This window comes from Globicephala melas, chromosome 5 (assembly GCF_963455315.2).
Source record: "Globicephala melas chromosome 5, mGloMel1.2, whole genome shotgun sequence".
Classification (NCBI taxonomy): domain Eukaryota; kingdom Metazoa; phylum Chordata; class Mammalia; order Artiodactyla; family Delphinidae; genus Globicephala; species Globicephala melas.
In genome coordinates, this window is record NC_083318.1 from 87,850,124 (window position 1) to 87,872,006 (window position 21,883).

Sequence of the window (21,883 nt, forward strand, 5' to 3'; positions counted from 1 at the left end):
AGTTCAATATCACAGAAAGCAAAAAATGGATAAAAAAGTTGTGGTACTTACGTACTATGCAATGTCACTCAGCAATGAAATCTATGTCATCAGGCCCGTAGCAGCATAATGAGGGGACTCAGGTACGATGATTCTAAGTGAAATAAGTCACACAGAAAAAGAAACAACATAAGATATCACTACTACACGGAATGTAAACTTGGCTACACAGGAACTGAATTACAAAACAGAACAGGGTCTCAAATGTAGAAAACCAACTTATGCTTGCTTAAGGGGAAAGGTGAGTTGGGGTGCTGAATAAAACCAGAGATTGATATTAGCACAGATACCATTCCATAAGCCAAATATGTAATAGACAAGAGCTACTCCTTGCTCAACCAAGTGGACTCTACACCCCGTATTAAACGCCTAAGAATATACCTGAATAGTAAGAATCTTAAAACCTATGGATTTATATGTCTCCGAAAGAGAATCAAGCGTGTGTACAGCGGCATAATCCCAGCAGTGATAGGATTGGTGAGGTTTGGTGAACAAATGCAGACCCTTTGAAGTCATATTGCATGGTACCCATTCCATGGGTCTCACGTCTCCAGGTTTAAGGGATTCTTCCTTCAGCTAAAACATGCATGTGGAACCCAGAGTATGATCCACCGTGTGATTGGGAAACGTGTTCAAATGGGTCAGTTTTCGTCCCCTGGTACTCGGGTGCAACATTCCAGACGCTTTACTAACACTCTCCCCACTTGGAGAGTCAGTGCCTTTAAACTCCTGTTTGGCCCAGTTTGCAATTTCTGCGGAAAATGAACAGGAATAGGGAGAACCAATGAGAGACAAGCTGGAGGTGTCTGGACAGGCAAATTTAACTCTCATTTCCCACCAGGATGAGGAATTAACCAAAGGCTCAGCGTGCCATGCCGGAACCACACTAGGGCCTGAAGCAATCCTGCGGTGTTGCGGCCAGCTCACAAGAAAGCGAGTTGAAGAAAGGAGCTCAGGGGCACTGTCATTCACAAACCTACAGAGTTATAAATGACAGCTATCGTCCAAAAATATATTGAAGTAAGGCTGCCAAGAGGACTTGAAAGCGGGGCAGAATTGCAGGAAACCGATTTCAGGAGGTAGACTGGAATTGCATGTAAAGCATAGGAAAAGAGGCAGAACGTCCACAATGATGCACTTGGCCAAAAAGGGCGTATGCGTTTTTTCCTGAATATATTCAGGAAAAAACGCATACGCCCTTTTTGGCCAACCAAGCAAGCTTGCAAAGGAAATCTGCACTACAGTGAAGTCTCACTGCCCCCCGGTCAAAAGGGCCATCTGAAAAAAGTGTAAAATCCAGAAAGCCAGGATAGGCCATGGAGAACTGGGAACCTTGCTATGCTGATGTGCGGGATGTAAATTGCCAACAGCCACTCTGGAGAAGTGTATGGTGTTTCCTGAAACATCTAAAAAGCAAAGCAACAGAGCCTAGGGCACTTCCACTTATGGTCCTATAGCTTAGGGAAATTAAAATCAAAAAGACACAGCCACCCCAATGTTTGGGACGGCTCTGTTTACAAGAACCTCGTTTACAGTACAAGTTCAATATCACAGATAGTGAAAAATGGATAAAGAAGTTGTGGGACTTACGTACAATACAATACCACTCAGCAATGAAATCTATGTCATCAGGCCCATAGCAGCATAATGAGTGGATTCAGGTACGATGATTCTAAGTGAAATAAGTCACAGAGAAAAAGAAACATCATAAGATATCACTACTACACGGCATGTAAACTTGGCTACACAGGAACTGAAGTACAAAACAGAACAGGGTCTCAAACGTAGAAAACCACCTTATGCTTGCTTAAGGGGAAAGGTGAGTTGGGGTGCTGCATAAAACCAGAGATTGAAATTAGCACAGATACTGTTCCATAAGGCAAATATGTAATACACAAGAGCTACACCTTGCTCAACGAAGTGGACTCTACACCCCGTATTAAACGCCTAAGAATATACCTGAATAGTAAGAATCTTAAAACCTATGGATTTATATGTCTCCGAAAGAGAATCAAGTGTGTGTACAGTGGCATAAACGCAGCAGTGATAGGATTGGTGAGGATCGGTGAGCAAATGCACACCCTTTGAAGTCATATTGCATGGTACCCATTCCATGGGTCTCAACTCTCCAGGTTTAAGGGATTCTTCCTTCAGCTAAAACATGCATGTGGAACCCAGAGTATGATCTACCGTGTGATCGGGAAACGTGTTCAAATGTGTCAGTTTTCATCCCCTGGTACTCGGGTTCAACATTCCAGACGCTTTACAAACACTCTCCCCACTTGGAGAGTCAGTGCCTTTAACCTCCTGTTTGGCCCAGTTTGCAATTTCTGCGGAAAATGAACAGGAAGAAGGAAAACCAATAAGAGACTAGCTGGAGGTGTCTGGAAGGGCAAATTCAACTCTCACTTCCCACCAGTAAGAGGAATTAACCAAAGGCTCAGCGTGCCATGCCAGAACCACACTAGGGCCTGAAGCATTCCTGCGGTGTTGTGGCCAGCCTACAAGAAAGCGAGTTAAAGAAAGGAGCTCAGGGGCACTGTCATTCACAAACCTGCAGAGTTATAAATGACAGCTATCGTCCAAAAATATATTGAAGTAAGGCTGCCAAGAGGACTTGAAAGTGGGGCAGAATTGCAGGAAACCGATTTCAGGAGGTAGACTGGAATTGCATGTAAAGCATAGGAAAAGAGGCAGAACGTCCACAATGATGCACTTGGCCAAAAAGGGCGTATGCGTTTTTTCCTGAATATATTCAGGAAAAAACGCATACGCCCTTTTTGGCCAACCAAGCAAGCTTGCAAAGGAAACTTGCACTACAATGAAGTCTCACTGCCCCCCGGTCAAAAGGGCCATCTGAAAAAAGTGTAAAATCCAGAAAGGCAGGACAGGCCATGGAGAACTGGGAGCCTTGTTATGCTGATGGGCGGGATGTAAATTGCCAACAGCCACTCTGGAGAAGTGTATGGTGTTTCCTGAAACATCTAAAAAACAAAGCAACAGAGCCTAGGGCACTTCCACTTATGGTCCTATAGCTTAGGGAAATTAAAATCAAAAAGACACAGCCACCCCAATGTTTGGGACGGCTCTGTTTACAAGAACCTCGTTTACGGTACAAGTTCAATATCACAGAAAGCAAAAAATGGATAAAAAAGTTGTGGTACTTACGTACTATGCAATATCACTCAGCAATGAAATCTATGTCATCAGGCCCGTAGCAGCATAATGAGAGGACTCAGGTACGATGATTCTAAGTGAAATAAGTCACACAGAAAAAGAAACAACATAAGATATCACTACTACACGGAATGTAAACTTGGCTACACAGGAACTGAATTACAAAACAGAACAGGGTCTCAAATGTAGAAAACCAACTTATGCTTGCTTAAGGGGAAAGGTGAGTTGGGGTGCTGAATAAAACCAGAGATTGAAATTAGCACAGATACCATTCCATAAGCCAAATATGTAATAGACAAGAGCTACTCCTTGCTCAACCAAGTGGACTCTACACCCCGTATTAAACGCCTAAGAATATACCTGAATAGTAAGAATCTTAAAACCTATGGATTTATATGTCTCCGAAAGAGAATCAAGCGTGTGTACAGCGGCATAAACGCAGCAGTGATAGGATTGGTGAGGTTCGGTGAGCAAATGCAGACCCTTTGAAGTCATATTGCATGGTACCCATTCCATGGGTCTCAACTCTCCAGGTTTAAGGGATTCTTCCTTCAGCTAAAACATGCATGTGGAACCCAGAGTATGATCTACCGTGTGATCGGGAAACGTGTTCAAATGTGTCAGTTTTCATCCCCTGGTACTCGGGTGCAACATTCCAGACGCTTTACAAACACTCTCCCCAGTTGGAGAGTCAGTGCCTTTAACCTCCTGTTTGGCCCAGTTTGCAATTTCTGCGGAAAATGAACAGGAAGAAGGAAAACCAATAAGAGACTAGCTGGAGGTGTCTGGAAGGGCAAATTCAACTCTCACTTCCCACCAGTAAGAGGAATTAACCAAAGGCTCAGCGTGCCATGCCAGAACCACACTAGGGCCTGAAGCATTCCTGCGGTGTTGTGGCCAGCCTACAAGAAAGCGAGTTAAAGAAAGGAGCTCAGGGGCACTGTCATTCACAAACCTGCAGAATTATAAATGACAGCTATCGTCCAAAAATATATTGAAATAAGGCTGCCAAGAGGACTTGAAAGCGGGGCAGAATTGCAGGAAACCGATTTCAGGAGGTAGACTGGAATTGCATGTAAAGCATAGGAAAAGAGGCAGAACGTCCACAATGATGCACTTGGCCAAAAAGGGCGTATGCGTTTTTTCCTGAATATATTCAGGAAAAAACGCATACGCCCTTTTTGGCCAACCAAGCAAGCTTGCAAAGGAAACTTGCACTACAATGAAGTCTCACTGCCCCCCGGTCAAAAGGGCCATCTGAAAAAAGTGTAAAATCCAGAAAGGCAGGACAGGCCATGGAGAACTAGGAGCCTTGTTATGCTGATAGGCGGGATGTAAATTGCCAACAGCCACTCTGGAGAAGTGTATGGTGTTTCCTGAAACATCTAAAAAACAAAGCAACAGAGCCTAGGGCACTTCCACTTATGGTCCTATAGCTTAGGGAAATTAAAATCAAAAAGACACAGCCACCCCAATGTTTGGGACGGCTCTGTTTACAAGAACCTCGTTTATGGTACAAGTTCAATATCACAGATAGTGAAAAATGGATAAAGAAGTTGTGGGACTTACGTACAATACAATACCACTCAGCAATGAAATCTATGTCATCAGGCCCATAGCAGCATAATGAGTGGATTCAGGTACGATGATTCTAAGTGAAATAAGTCACAGAGAAAAAGAAACATCATAAGATATCACTACTACACGGCATGTAAACTTGGTTACACAGGAACTGAATTACAAAACAGAACAGGGTCTCAAACGTAGAAAACCACCTTATGCTTGCTTAAGGGGAAAGGTGAGTTGGGGTGCTGCATAAAACCAGAGATTGAAATTAGCACAGATACCGTTCCATAAGGCAAATATATAATAGACAAGAGTTGCTCCTTGCTCAACGAAGTGGACTCTACACCCCATATTAAACGCCTAAGAATATACCTGACTAGTAAGAATCTTAAAACCTATGGATTTATATGTCTCCAAAAGAGAATCAAGCGTGTGTACAGCGGCATAAACGCAGCAGTGATAGGATTGGTGAGGTTCGGTGAGCAAATGCAGACCCTTTGAAGTCATATTGCATGGTACCCATTCCATGGGTCTCAACTCTCCAGGTTTAAGGGATTCTTCCTTCAACTAAAACATGCATGTGGAACCCAGAGTATGATCTACCGTGTGATCGGGAAACGTGTTCAAATGTGTCAGTTTTCATCCCCTGGTACTCGGGTGCAACATTCCAGACGCTTTACAAACACTCTCCCCACTTGGAGAGTCAGTGCCTTTAACCTCCTGTTTGGCCCAGTTTGCAATTTCTGCGGAAAATGAACAGGAAGAAGGAAAACCAATAAGAGACTAGCTGGAGGTGTCTGGAAGGGCAAATTCAACTCTCACTTCCCACCAGTAAGAGGAATTAACCAAAGGCTCAGCGTGCCATGCCAGAACCACACTAGGGCCTGAAGCATTCCTGCGGTGTTGTGGCCAGCCTACAAGAAAGCGAGTTAAAGAAAGGAGCTCAGGGGCACTGTCATTCACAAACCTGCAGAGTTATAAATGACAGCTATCGTCCAAAAATATATTGAAGTAAGGCTGCCAAGAGGACTTGAAAGCGGGGCAGAATTGCAGGAAACCGATTTCAGGAGGTAGACTGGAATTGCATGTAAAGCATAGGAAAAGAGGCAGAACGTCCACAATGATGCACTTGGCCAAAAAGGGCGTATGCGTTTTTTCCTGAATATATTCAGGAAAAAACGCATACGCCCTTTTTGGCCAACCAAGCAAGCTTGCAAAGGAAACTTGCACTACAATGAAGTCTCACTGCCCCCCGGTCAAAAGGGCCATCTGAAAAAAGTGTAAAATCCAGAAAGGCAGGACAGGCCATGGAGAACTGGGAGCCTTGTTATGCTGATGGGCGGGATGTAAATTGCCAACAGCCACTCTGGAGAAGTGTATGGTGTTTCCTGAAACATCTAAAAAACAAAGCAACAGAGCCTAGGGCACTTCCACTTATGGTCCTATAGCTTAGGGAAATTAAAATCAAAAAGACACAGCCACCCCAATGTTTGGGACAGCTCTGTTTACAAGAACCTCGTTTACGGTACAAGTTCAATATCACAGAAAGCAAAAAATGGATAAAAAAGTTGTGGTACTTACGTACTATGCAATATCACTCAGCAATGAAATCTATGTCATCAGGCCCGTAGCAGCATAATGAGAGGATTCAGGTACGATGATTCTAAGTGAAATAAGTCACACAGAAAAAGAAACATCATAAGATATCACTACTACACGGAATGTAAACTTGGCTACCCAGGAACTGAATTACAAAACAGAACAGGGTCTCAAACGTAGAAAACCACCTTATGCTTGCTTAAGGGGAAAGGTGAGTTGGGGTGCTGCATAAAACCAGAGATTGAAATTAGCACAGATACCGTTCCATAAGCCAAATATGTAATAGACAAGAGCTACTCCTTGCTCAACGAAGTGGACTCTACACCCCGTATTAAACGCCTAAGAATATACCTGAATAGTAAGAAGCTTAAAACCTATGGATTTATATGTCTCCGAAAGAGAATCAAGTGTGTGTACAGCGGCATAAACGCAGCAGTGATAGGATTGGTGAGGATCGGTGAGCAAATGCACACCCTTTGAAGTCATATTGCATGGTACCCATTCCATGGGTCTCAAGTCTCCAGGTTTAAGGGATTCTTCCTTCAGCTAAAACATGCATGTGGAACCCAGAGTATGATCTACCGTGTGATCGGGAAACGTGTTCAAATGTGTCAGTTTTCATCCCCTGGTACTCGGGTTCAACATTCCAGACGCTTTACAAACACTCTCCCCACTTGGAGAGTCAGTGCCTTTAACCTCCTGTTTGGCCCAGTTTGCAATTTCTGCGGCAAATGAACAGGAATAGGGAGAACCAATGAGAGACAAGCTGGAGGTGTCTGGACAGGCAAATTTAACTCTCATTTCCCACCAGGATGAGGAATTAACCAAAGGCTCAGCGTGCCATGCCGGAACCACACTAGGGCCTGAAGCAATCCTGCGGTGTTGCGGCCAGCTCACAAGAAAGCGAGTTGAAGAAAGGAGCTCAGGGGCACTGTCATTCACAAACCTACAGAGTTATAAATGACAGCTATCGTCCAAAAATATATTGAAGTAAGGCTGCCAAGAGGACTTGAAAGCGGGGCAGAATTGCAGGAAACCGATTTCAGGAGGTAGACTGGAATTGCATGTAAAGCATAGGAAAAGAGGCAGAACGTCCACAATGATGCACTTGGCCAAAAAGGGCGTATGCGTTTTTTCCTGAATATATTCAGGAAAAAACGCATACGCCCTTTTTGGCCAACCAAGCAAGCTTGCAAAGGAAATCTGCACTACAGTGAAGTCTCACTGCCCCCCGGTCAAAAGGGCCATCTGAAAAAAGTGTAAAATCCAGAAAGCCAGGATAGGCCATGGAGAACTGGGAACCTTGCTATGCTGATGTGCGGGATGTAAATTGCCAACAGCCACTCTGGAGAAGTGTATGGTGTTTCCTGAAACATCTAAAAAGCAAAGCAACAGAGCCTAGGGCACTTCCACTTATGGTCCTATAGCTTAGGGAAATTAAAATCAAAAAGACACAACCACCCCAATGTTTGGGACTGCTCTGTTTACAAGAACCTCGTTTACAGTACAAGTTCAATATCACAGAAAGTGAAAAATGGATAAAGAAGTTGTGGTACTTACGTACAATGCAATATCACTCAGCAATGCAATCTATGTCATCAGGCCCATAGCAGCATAATGAGTGGATTCAGGTACGATGATTCTAAGTGAAATAAGTCACAGAGAAAAAGAAACATCATAAGATATCACTACTACACGGCATGTAAACTTGGCTACACAGGAACTGAATTACAAAACAGAACAGGGTCTCAAACGTAGAAAACCACCTTATGCTTGCTTAAGGGGAAAGGTGAGTTGGGGTGCTGCATAAAACCAGAGATTGAAATTAGCACAGATACCGTTCCATAAGGCAAATATGTAATAGACAAGAGTTGCTCCTTGCTCAACGAAGTGGACTCTACACCCCATATTAAACGCCTAAGAATATACCTGACTAGTAAGAATCTTAAAACCTATGGATTTCTATGTCTCCGAAAGAGAATCAAGCGTGTGTACAGCGGCATAAACGCAGCAGTGATAGGATTGGTGAGGTTCGGTGAGCAAATGCAGACCCTTTGAAGTCATATTGCATGGTACCCATTCCATGGGTCTCAACTCTCCAGGTTTAAGGGATTCTTCCTTCAGCTAAAACATGCATGTGGAACCCAGAGTATGATCTACCGTGTGATCGGGAAACGTGTTCAAATGTGTCAGTTTTCATCCCCTGGTACTCGGGTGCAACATTCCAGACGCTTTACAAACACTCTCCCCACTTGGAGAGTCAGTGCCTTTAACCTCCTGTTTGGCCCAGTTTGCAATTTCTGCGGAAAATGAACAGGAAGAAGGAAAACCAATAAGAGACTAGCTGGAGGTGTCTGGAAGGGCAAATTCAACTCTCACTTCCCACCAGTAAGAGGAATTAACCAAAGGCTCAGCGTGCCATGCCAGAACCACACTAGGGCCTGAAGCATTCCTGCGGTGTTGTGGCCAGCCTACAAGAAAGCGAGTTAAAGAAAGGAGCTCAGGGGCACTGTCATTCACAAACCTGCAGAGTTATAAATGACAGCTATCGTCCAAAAATATATTGAAGTAAGGCTGCCAAGAGGACTTGAAAGTGGGGCAGAATTGCAGGAAACCGATTTCAGGAGGTAGACTGGAATTGCATGTAAAGCATAGGAAAAGAGGCAGAACGTCCACAATGATGCACTTGGCCAAAAAGGGCGTATGCGTTTTTTCCTGAATATATTCAGGAAAAAACGCATACGCCCTTTTTGGCCAACCAAGCAAGCTTGCAAAGGAAACTTGCACTACAATGAAGTCTCACTGCCCCCCGGTCAAAAGGGCCATCTGAAAAAAGTGTAAAATCCAGAAAGGCAGGACAGGCCATGGAGAACTGGGAGCCTTGTTATGCTGATGGGCGGGATGTAAATTGCCAACAGCCACTCTGGAGAAGTGTATGGTGTTTCCTGAAACATCTAAAAAACAAAGCAACAGAGCCTAGGGCACTTCCACTTATGGTCCTATAGCTTAGGGAAATTAAAATCAAAAAGACACAGCCACCCCAATGTTTGGGACGGCTCTGTTTACAAGAACCTCGTTTACGGTACAAGTTCAATATCACAGAAAGCAAAAAATGGATAAAAAAGTTGTGGTACTTACGTACTATGCAATGTCACTCAGCAATGAAATCTATGTCATCAGGCCCGTAGCAGCATAATGAGGGGACTCAGGTACGATGATTCTAAGTGAAATAAGTCACACAGAAAAAGAAACAACATAAGATATCACTACTACACGGAATGTAAACTTGGCTACACAGGAACTGAATTACAAAACAGAACAGGGTCTCAAATGTAGAAAACCAACTTATGCTTGCTTAAGGGGAAAGGTGAGTTGGGGTGCTGAATAAAACCAGAGATTGATATTAGCACAGATACCATTCCATAAGCCAAATATGTAATAGACAAGAGCTACTCCTTGCTCAACCAAGTGGACTCTACACCCCGTATTAAACGCCTAAGAATATACCTGAATAGTAAGAATCTTAAAACCTATGGATTTATATGTCTCCGAAAGAGAATCAAGCGTGTGTACAGCGGCATAATCCCAGCAGTGATAGGATTGGTGAGGTTTGGTGAACAAATGCAGACCCTTTGAAGTCATATTGCATGGTACCCATTCCATGGGTCTCACGTCTCCAGGTTTAAGGGATTCTTCCTTCAGCTAAAACATGCATGTGGAACCCAGAGTATGATCCACCGTGTGATTGGGAAACGTGTTCAAATGGGTCAGTTTTCATCCCCTGGTACTCGGGTGCAACATTCCAGACGCTTTACTAACACTCTCCCCACTTGGAGAGTCAGTGCCTTTAAACTCCTGTTTGGCCCAGTTTGCAATTTCTGCGGAAAATGAACAGGAATAGGGAGAACCAATGAGAGACAAGCTGGAGGTGTCTGGACAGGCAAATTTAACTCTCATTTCCCACCAGGATGAGGAATTAACCAAAGGCTCAGCGTGCCATGCCGGAACCACACTAGGGCCTGAAGCAATCCTGCGGTGTTGCGGCCAGCTCACAAGAAAGCGAGTTGAAGAAAGGAGCTCAGGGGCACTGTCATTCACAAACCTACAGAGTTATAAATGACAGCTATCGTCCAAAAATATATTGAAGTAAGGCTGCCAAGAGGACTTGAAAGCGGGGCAGAATTGCAGGAAACCGATTTCAGGAGGTAGACTGGAATTGCATGTAAAGCATAGGAAAAGAGGCAGAACGTCCACAATGATGCACTTGGCCAAAAAGGGCGTATGCGTTTTTTCCTGAATATATTCAGGAAAAAACGCATACGCCCTTTTTGGCCAACCAAGCAAGCTTGCAAAGGAAATCTGCACTACAGTGAAGTCTCACTGCCCCCCGGTCAAAAGGGCCATCTGAAAAAAGTGTAAAATCCAGAAAGCCAGGATAGGCCATGGAGAACTGGGAACCTTGCTATGCTGATGTGCGGGATGTAAATTGCCAACAGCCACTCTGGAGAAGTGTATGGTGTTTCCTGAAACATCTAAAAAGCAAAGCAACAGAGCCTAGGGCACTTCCACTTATGGTCCTATAGCTTAGGGAAATTAAAATCAAAAAGACACAGCCACCCCAATGTTTGGGACGGCTCTGTTTACAAGAACCTCGTTTACAGTACAAGTTCAATATCACAGATAGTGAAAAATGGATAAAGAAGTTGTGGGACTTACGTACAATACAATACCACTCAGCAATGAAATCTATGTCATCAGGCCCATAGCAGCATAATGAGTGGATTCAGGTACGATGATTCTAAGTGAAATAAGTCACAGAGAAAAAGAAACATCATAAGATATCACTACTACACGGCATGTAAACTTGGCTACACAGGAACTGAATTACAAAACAGAACAGGGTCTCAAACGTAGAAAACCACCTTATGCTTGCTTAAGGGGAAAGGTGAGTTGGGGTGCTGCATAAAACCAGAGATTGAAATTAGCACAGATACTGTTCCATAAGGCAAATATGTAATACACAAGAGCTACACCTTGCTCAACGAAGTGGACTCTACACCCCGTATTAAACGCCTAAGAATATACCTGAATAGTAAGAATCTTAAAACCTATGGATTTATATGTCTCCGAAAGAGAATCAAGTGTGTGTACAGTGGCATAAACGCAGCAGTGATAGGATTGGTGAGGATCGGTGAGCAAATGCACACCCTTTGAAGTCATATTGCATGGTACCCATTCCATGGGTCTCAACTCTCCAGGTTTAAGGGATTCTTCCTTCAGCTAAAACATGCATGTGGAACCCAGAGTATGATCTACCGTGTGATCGGGAAACGTGTTCAAATGTGTCAGTTTTCATCCCCTGGTACTCGGGTGCAACATTCCAGACGCTTTACAAACACTCTCCCCACTTGGAGAGTCAGTGCCTTTAACCTCCTGTTTGGCCCAGTTTGCAATTTCTGCGGCAAATGAACAGGAATAGGGAGAACCAATGAGAGACAAGCTGGAGGTGTCTGGACAGGCAAATTTAACTCTCATTTCCCACCAGGATGAGGAATTAACCAAAGGCTCAGCGTGCCATGCCGGAACCACACTAGGGCCTGAAGCAATCCTGCGGTGTTGCGGCCAGCTCACAAGAAAGCGAGTTGAAGAAAGGAGCTCAGGGGCACTGTCATTCACAAACCTACAGAGTTATAAATGACAGCTATCGTCCAAAAATATATTGAAGTAAGGCTGCCAAGAGGACTTGAAAGCGGGGCAGAATTGCAGGAAACCGATTTCAGGAGGTAGACTGGAATTGCATGTAAAGCATAGGAAAAGAGGCAGAACGTCCACAATGATGCACTTGGCCAAAAAGGGCGTATGCGTTTTTTCCTGAATATATTCAGGAAAAAACGCATACGCCCTTTTTGGCCAACCAAGCAAGCTTGCAAAGGAAATCTGCACTACAGTGAAGTCTCACTGCCCCCCGGTCAAAAGGGCCATCTGAAAAAAGTGTAAAATCCAGAAAGCCAGGATAGGCCATGGAGAACTGGGAACCTTGCTATGCTGATGTGCGGGATGTAAATTGCCAACAGCCACTCTGGAGAAGTGTATGGTGTTTCCTGAAACATCTAAAAAGCAAAGCAACAGAGCCTAGGGCACTTCCACTTATGGTCCTATAGCTTAGGGAAATTAAAATCAAAAAGACACAACCACCCCAATGTTTGGGACTGCTCTGTTTACAAGAACCTCGTTTACAGTACAAGTTCAATATCACAGAAAGTGAAAAATGGATAAAGAAGTTGTGGTACTTACGTACAATGCAATATCACTCAGCAATGCAATCTATGTCATCAGGCCCATAGCAGCATAATGAGTGGATTCAGGTACGATGATTCTAAGTGAAATAAGTCACAGAGAAAAAGAAACATCATAAGATATCACTACTACACGGCATGTAAACTTGGCTACACAGGAACTGAATTACAAAACAGAACAGGGTCTCAAACGTAGAAAACCACCTTATGCTTGCTTAAGGGGAAAGGTGAGTTGGGGTGCTGCATAAAACCAGAGATTGAAATTAGCACAGATACCGTTCCATAAGGCAAATATGTAATAGACAAGAGTTGCTCCTTGCTCAACGAAGTGGACTCTACACCCCATATTAAACGCCTAAGAATATACCTGACTAGTAAGAATCTTAAAACCTATGGATTTCTATGTCTCCGAAAGAGAATCAAGCGTGTGTACAGCGGCATAAACGCAGCAGTGATAGGATTGGTGAGGTTCGGTGAGCAAATGCAGACCCTTTGAAGTCATATTGCATGGTACCCATTCCATGGGTCTCAACTCTCCAGGTTTAAGGGATTCTTCCTTCAGCTAAAACATGCATGTGGAACCCAGAGTATGATCTACCGTGTGATCGGGAAACGTGTTCAAATGTGTCAGTTTTCATCCCCTGGTACTCGGGTTCAACATTCCAGACGCTTTACAAACACTCTCCCCACTTGGAGAGTCAGTGCCTTTAACCTCCTGTTTGGCCCAGTTTGCAATTTCTGCGGAAAATGAACAGGAAGAAGGAAAACCAATAAGAGACTAGCTGGAGGTGTCTGGAAGGGCAAATTCAACTCTCACTTCCCACCAGTAAGAGGAATTAACCAAAGGCTCAGCGTGCCATGCCAGAACCACACTAGGGCCTGAAGCATTCCTGCGGTGTTGTGGCCAGCCTACAAGAAAGCGAGTTAAAGAAAGGAGCTCAGGGGCACTGTCATTCACAAACCTGCAGAGTTATAAATGACAGCTATCGTCCAAAAATATATTGAAGTAAGGCTGCCAAGAGGACTTGAAAGTGGGGCAGAATTGCAGGAAACCGATTTCAGGAGGTAGACTGGAATTGCATGTAAAGCATAGGAAAAGAGGCAGAACGTCCACAATGATGCACTTGGCCAAAAAGGGCGTATGCGTTTTTTCCTGAATATATTCAGGAAAAAACGCATACGCCCTTTTTGGCCAACCAAGCAAGCTTGCAAAGGAAACTTGCACTACAATGAAGTCTCACTGCCCCCCGGTCAAAAGGGCCATCTGAAAAAAGTGTAAAATCCAGAAAGGCAGGACAGGCCATGGAGAACTGGGAGCCTTGTTATGCTGATGGGCGGGATGTAAATTGCCAACAGCCACTCTGGAGAAGTGTATGGTGTTTCCTGAAACATCTAAAAAACAAAGCAACAGAGCCTAGGGCACTTCCACTTATGGTCCTATAGCTTAGGGAAATTAAAATCAAAAAGACACAGCCACCCCAATGTTTGGGACGGCTCTGTTTACAAGAACCTCGTTTACGGTACAAGTTCAATATCACAGAAAGCAAAAAATGGATAAAAAAGTTGTGGTACTTACGTACTATGCAATGTCACTCAGCAATGAAATCTATGTCATCAGGCCCGTAGCAGCATAATGAGGGGACTCAGGTACGATGATTCTAAGTGAAATAAGTCACACAGAAAAAGAAACAACATAAGATATCACTACTACACGGAATGTAAACTTGGCTACACAGGAACTGAATTACAAAACAGAACAGGGTCTCAAATGTAGAAAACCAACTTATGCTTGCTTAAGGGGAAAGGTGAGTTGGGGTGCTGAATAAAACCAGAGATTGATATTAGCACAGATACCATTCCATAAGCCAAATATGTAATAGACAAGAGCTACTCCTTGCTCAACCAAGTGGACTCTACACCCCGTATTAAACGCCTAAGAATATACCTGAATAGTAAGAATCTTAAAACCTATGGATTTATATGTCTCCGAAAGAGAATCAAGCGTGTGTACAGCGGCATAATCCCAGCAGTGATAGGATTGGTGAGGTTTGGTGAACAAATGCAGACCCTTTGAAGTCATATTGCATGGTACCCATTCCATGGGTCTCACGTCTCCAGGTTTAAGGGATTCTTCCTTCAGCTAAAACATGCATGTGGAACCCAGAGTATGATCCACCGTGTGATTGGGAAACGTGTTCAAATGGGTCAGTTTTCATCCCCTGGTACTCGGGTGCAACATTCCAGACGCTTTACTAACACTCTCCCCACTTGGAGAGTCAGTGCCTTTAAACTCCTGTTTGGCCCAGTTTGCAATTTCTGCGGAAAATGAACAGGAATAGGGAGAACCAATGAGAGACAAGCTGGAGGTGTCTGGACAGGCAAATTTAACTCTCATTTCCCACCAGGATGAGGAATTAACCAAAGGCTCAGCGTGCCATGCCGGAACCACACTAGGGCCTGAAGCAATCCTGCGGTGTTGCGGCCAGCTCACAAGAAAGCGAGTTGAAGAAAGGAGCTCAGGGGCACTGTCATTCACAAACCTACAGAGTTATAAATGACAGCTATCGTCCAAAAATATATTGAAGTAAGGCTGCCAAGAGGACTTGAAAGCGGGGCAGAATTGCAGGAAACCGATTTCAGGAGGTAGACTGGAATTGCATGTAAAGCATAGGAAAAGAGGCAGAACGTCCACAATGATGCACTTGGCCAAAAAGGGCGTATGCGTTTTTTCCTGAATATATTCAGGAAAAAACGCATACGCCCTTTTTGGCCAACCAAGCAAGCTTGCAAAGGAAATCTGCACTACAGTGAAGTCTCACTGCCCCCCGGTCAAAAGGGCCATCTGAAAAAAGTGTAAAATCCAGAAAGCCAGGATAGGCCATGGAGAACTGGGAACCTTGCTATGCTGATGTGCGGGATGTAAATTGCCAACAGCCACTCTGGAGAAGTGTATGGTGTTTCCTGAAACATCTAAAAAGCAAAGCAACAGAGCCTAGGGCACTTCCACTTATGGTCCTATAGCTTAGGGAAATTAAAATCAAAAAGACACAGCCACCCCAATGTTTGGGACGGCTCTGTTTACAAGAACCTCGTTTACAGTACAAGTTCAATATCACAGATAGTGAAAAATGGATAAAGAAGTTGTGGGACTTACGTACAATACAATACCACTCAGCAATGAAATCTATGTCATCAGGCCCATAGCAGCATAATGAGTGGATTCAGGTACGATGATTCTAAGTGAAATAAGTCACAGAGAAAAAGAAACATCATAAGATATCACTACTACACGGCATGTAAACTTGGCTACACAGGAACTGAAGTACAAAACAGAACAGGGTCTCAAACGTAGAAAACCACCTTATGCTTGCTTAAGGGGAAAGGTGAGTTGGGGTGCTGCATAAAACCAGAGATTGAAATTAGCACAGATACTGTTCCATAAGGCAAATATGTAATACACAAGAGCTACACCTTGCTCAACGAAGTGGACTCTACACCCCGTATTAAACGCCTAAGAATATACCTGAATAGTAAGAATCTTAAAACCTATGGATTTATATGTCTCCGAAAGAGAATCAAGTGTGTGTACAGTGGCATAAACGCAGCAGTGATAGGATTGGTGAGGATCGGTGAGCAAATGCACACCCTTTGAAGTCATATTGCATGGTACCCATTCCATGGGTCTCAACTCTCCAGGTTTAAGGGATTCTTCCTTCAGCTAAAACATGCATGTGGAACCCAGAGTATGATCTACCGTGTGATCGGGAAACGTGTTCAAATGTGTCAGTTTTCATCCCCTGGTACTCGGGTGCAACATTCCAGACGCTTTACAAACACTCTCCCCACTTGGAGAGTCAGTGCCTTTAACCTCCTGTTTGGCCCAGTTTGCAATTTCTGCGGAAAATGAACAGGAAGAAGGAAAACCAATAAGAGACTAGCTGGAGGTGTCTGGAAGGGCAAATTCAACTCTCACTTCCCACCAGTAAGAGGAATTAACCAAAGGCTCAGCGTGCCATGCCAGAACCACACTAGGGCCTGAAGCATTCCTGCGGTGTTGTGGCCAGCCTACAAGAAAGCGAGTTAAAGAAAGGAGCTCAGGGGCACTGTCATTCACAAACCTGCAGAGTTATAAATGACAGCTATCGTCCAAAAATATATTGAAGTAAGGCTGCCAAGAGGACTTGAAAGTGGGGCAGAATTGCAGGAAACCGATTTCAGGAGGTAGACTGGAATTGCATGTAAAGCATAGGAAAAGAGGCAGAACGTCCACAATGATGCACTTGGCCAAAAAGGGCGTATGCGTTTTTTCCTGAATATATTCAGGAAAAAACGCATACGCCCTTTTTGGCCAACCAAGCAAGCTTGCAAAGGAAATCTGCACTACAATGAAGTCTCCTGCCCCCCGGTCAAAAGGGCCATCTGAAAAAAGTGTAAAATCCAGAAAGGCAGGACAGGCCATGGAGAACTGGGAGCCTTGTTATGCTGATGGGCGGGATGTAAATTGCCAACAGCCACTCTGGAGAAGTGTATGGTGTTTCCTGAAACATCTAAAAAACAAAGCAACAGAGCCTAGGGCACTTCCACTTATGGTCCTATAGCTTAGGGAAATTAAAATCAAAAAGACACAGCCACCCCAATGTTTGGGACTGCTCTGTTTACAAGAACCTCGTTTACAGTACAAGTTCAATATCACAGAAAGTGAAAAATGGATAAAGAAGTTGTGGTACTTACGTACAATGCAATATCACTCAGCAATGAAATCTATGTCATCAGGCCCATAGCAGCATAATGAGTGGATTCAGGTACGATGATTCTAAGTGAAATAAGTCACAGAGAAAAAGAAACATCATAAGATATCACTACTACACGGCATGTAAACTTGGCTACACAGGAACTGAATTACAAAACAGAACAGGGTCTCAAACGTAGAAAACCACCTTATGCTTGCTTAAGGGGAAAGGTGAGTTGGGGTGCTGCATAAAACCAGAGATTGAAATTAGCACAGATACCGTTCCATAAGGCAAATATGTAATAGACAAGAGTTGCTCCTTGCTCAACGAAGTGGACTCTACACCCCATATTAAACGCCTAAGAATATACCTGACTAGTAAGAATCTTAAAACCTATGGATTTCTATGTCTCCGAAAGAGAATCAAGCGTGTGTACAGCGGCATAAACGCAGCAGTGATAGGATTGGTGAGGTTCGGTGAGCAAATGCAGACCCTTTGAAGTCATATTGCATGGTACCCATTCCATGGGTCTCAACTCTCCAGGTTTAAGGGATTCTTCCTTCAGCTAAAACATGCATGTGGAACCCAGAGTATGATCTACCGTGTGATCGGGAAACGTGTTCAAATGTGTCAGTTTTCATCCCCTGGTACTCGGGTGCAACATTCCAGACGCTTTACAAACACTCTCCCCACTTGGAGAGTCAGTGCCTTTAACCTCCTGTTTGGCCCAGTTTGCAATTTCTGCGGAAAATGAACAGGAAGAAGGAAAACCAATAAGAGACTAGCTGGAGGTGTCTGGAAGGGCAAATTCAACTCTCACTTCCCACCAGTAAGAGGAATTAACCAAAGGCTCAGCGTGCCATGCCAGAACCACACTAGGGCCTGAAGCATTCCTGCGGTGTTGTGGCCAGCCTACAAGAAAGCGAGTTAAAGAAAGGAGCTCAGGGGCACTGTCATTCACAAACCTGCAGAGTTATAAATGACAGCTATCGTCCAAAAATATATTGAAGTAAGGCTGCCAAGAGGACTTGAAAGTGGGGCAGAATTGCAGGAAACCGATTTCAGGAGGTAGACTGGAATTGCATGTAAAGCATAGGAAAAGAGGCAGAACGTCCACAATGATGCACTTGGCCAAAAAGGGCGTATGCGTTTTTTCCTGAATATATTCAGGAAAAAACGCATACGCCCTTTTTGGCCAACCAAGCAAGCTTGCAAAGGAAACTTGCACTACAATGAAGTCTCACTGCCCCCCGGTCAAAAGGGCCATCTGAAAAAAGTGTAAAATCCAGAAAGGCAGGACAGGCCATGGAGAACTGGGAGCCTTGTTATGCTGATGGGCGGGATGTAAATTGCCAACAGCCACTCTGGAGAAGTGTATGGTGTTTCCTGAAACATCTAAAAAACAAAGCAACAGAGCCTAGGGCACTTCCACTTATGGTCCTATAGCTTAGGGAAATTAAAATCAAAAAGACACAGCCACCCCAATGTTTGGGACGGCTCTGTTTACAAGAACCTCGTTTACGGTACAAGTTCAATATCACAGAAAGCAAAAAATGGATAAAAAAGTTGTGGTACTTACGTACTATGCAATGTCACTCAGCAATGAAATCTATGTCATCAGGCCCGTAGCAGCATAATGAGGGGACTCAGGTACGATGATTCTAAGTGAAATAAGTCACACAGAAAAAGAAACAACATAAGATATCACTACTACACGGAATGTAAACTTGGCTACACAGGAACTGAATTACAAAACAGAACAGGGTCTCAAATGTAGAAAACCAACTTATGCTTGCTTAAGGGGAAAGGTGAGTTGGGGTGCTGAATAAAACCAGAGATTGATATTAGCACAGATACCATTCCATAAGCCAAATATGTAATAGACAAGAGCTACTCCTTGCTCAACCAAGTGGACTCTACACCCCGTATTAAACGCCTAAGAATATACCTGAATAGTAAGAATCTTAAAACCTATGGATTTATATGTCTCCGAAAGAGAATCAAGCGTGTGTACAGCGGCATAATCCCAGCAGTGATAGGATTGGTGAGGTTTGGTGAACAAATGCAGACCCTTTGAAGTCATATTGCATGGTACCCATTCCATGGGTCTCACGTCTCCAGGTTTAAGGGATTCTTCCTTCAGCTAAAACATGCATGTGGAACCCAGAGTATGATCCACCGTGTGATTGGGAAACGTGTTCAAATGGGTCAGTTTTCGTCCCCTGGTACTCGGGTGCAACATTCCAGACGCTTTACTAACACTCTCCCCACTTGGAGAGTCAGTGCCTTTAAACTCCTGTTTGGCCCAGTTTGCAATTTCTGCGGAAAATGAACAGGAATAGGGAGAACCAATGAGAGACAAGCTGGAGGTGTCTGGACAGGCAAATTTAACTCTCATTTCCCACCAGGATGAGGAATTAACCAAAGGCTCAGCGTGCCATGCCGGAACCACACTAGGGCCTGAAGCAATCCTGCGGTGTTGCGGCCAGCTCACAAGAAAGCGAGTTGAAGAAAGGAGCTCAGGGGCACTGTCATTCACAAACCTACAGAGTTATAAATGACAGCTATCGTCCAAAAATATATTGAAGTAAGGCTGCCAAGAGGACTTGAAAGCGGGGCAGAATTGCAGGAAACCGATTTCAGGAGGTAGACTGGAATTGCATGTAAAGCATAGGAAAAGAGGCAGAACGTCCACAATGATGCACTTGGCCAAAAAGGGCGTATGCGTTTTTTCCTGAATATATTCAGGAAAAAACGCATACGCCCTTTTTGGCCAACCAAGCAAGCTTGCAAAGGAAATCTGCACTACAGTGAAGTCTCACTGCCCCCCGGTCAAAAGGGCCATCTGAAAAAAGTGTAAAATCCAGAAAGCCAGGATAGGCCATGGAGAACTGGGAACCTTGCTATGCTGATGTGCGGGATGTAAATTGCCAACAGCCACTCTGGAGAAGTGTATGGTGTTTCCTGAAACATCTAAAAAGCAAAGCAACAGAGCCTAGGGCACTTCCACTTATGGTCCTATAGCTTAGGGAAATTAAAATCAAAAAGACACAGCCACCCCAATGTTTGGGACGGCTCTGTTTACAAGAACCTCGTTTACAGTACAAGTTCAATATCACAGATAGTGAAAAATGGATAAAGAAGTTGTGGGACTTACGTACAATACAATACCACTCAGCAATGAAATCTATGTCATCAGGCCCATAGCAGCATAATGAGTGGATTCAGGTACGATGATTCTAAGTGAAATAAGTCACAGAGAAAAAGAAACATCATAAGATATCACTACTACACGGCATGTAAACTTGGCTACACAGGAACTGAAGTACAAAACAGAACAGGGTCTCAAACGTAGAAAACCACCTTATGCTTGCTTAAGGGGAAAGGTGAGTTGGGGTGCTGCATAAAACCAGAGATTGAAATTAGCACAGATACTGTTCCATAAGGCAAATATGTAATACACAAGAGCTACACCTTGCTCAACGAAGTGGACTCTACACCCCGTATTAAACGCCTAAGAATATACCTGAATAGTAAGAATCTTAAAACCTATGGATTTATATGTCTCCGAAAGAGAATCAAGTGTGTGTACAGTGGCATAAACGCAGCAGTGATAGGATTGGTGAGGATCGGTGAGCAAATGCACACCCTTTGAAGTCATATTGCATGGTACCCATTCCATGGGTCTCAACTCTCCAGGTTTAAGGGATTCTTCCTTCAGCTAAAACATGCATGTGGAACCCAGAGTATGATCTACCGTGTGATCGGGAAACGTGTTCAAATGTGTCAGTTTTCATCCCCTGGTACTCGGGTTCAACATTCCAGACGCTTTACAAACACTCTCCCCACTTGGAGAGTCAGTGCCTTTAACCTCCTGTTTGGCCCAGTTTGCAATTTCTGCGGAAAATGAACAGGAAGAAGGAAAACCAATAAGAGACTAGCTGGAGGTGTCTGGAAGGGCAAATTCAACTCTCACTTCCCACCAGTAAGAGGAATTAACCAAAGGCTCAGCGTGCCATGCCAGAACCACACTAGGGCCTGAAGCATTCCTGCGGTGTTGTGGCCAGCCTACAAGAAAGCGAGTTAAAGAAAGGAGCTCAGGGGCACTGTCATTCACAAACCTGCAGAGTTATAAATGACAGCTATCGTCCAAAAATATATTGAAGTAAGGCTGCCAAGAGGACTTGAAAGTGGGGCAGAATTGCAGGAAACCGATTTCAGGAGGTAGACTGGAATTGCATGTAAAGCATAGGAAAAGAGGCAGAACGTCCACAATGATGCACTTGGCCAAAAAGGGCGTATGCGTTTTTTCCTGAATATATTCAGGAAAAAACGCATACGCCCTTTTTGGCCAACCAAGCAAGCTTGCAAAGGAAACTTGCACTACAATGAAGTCTCACTGCCCCCCGGTCAAAAGGGCCATCTGAAAAAAGTGTAAAATCCAGAAAGGCAGGACAGGCCATGGAGAACTGGGAG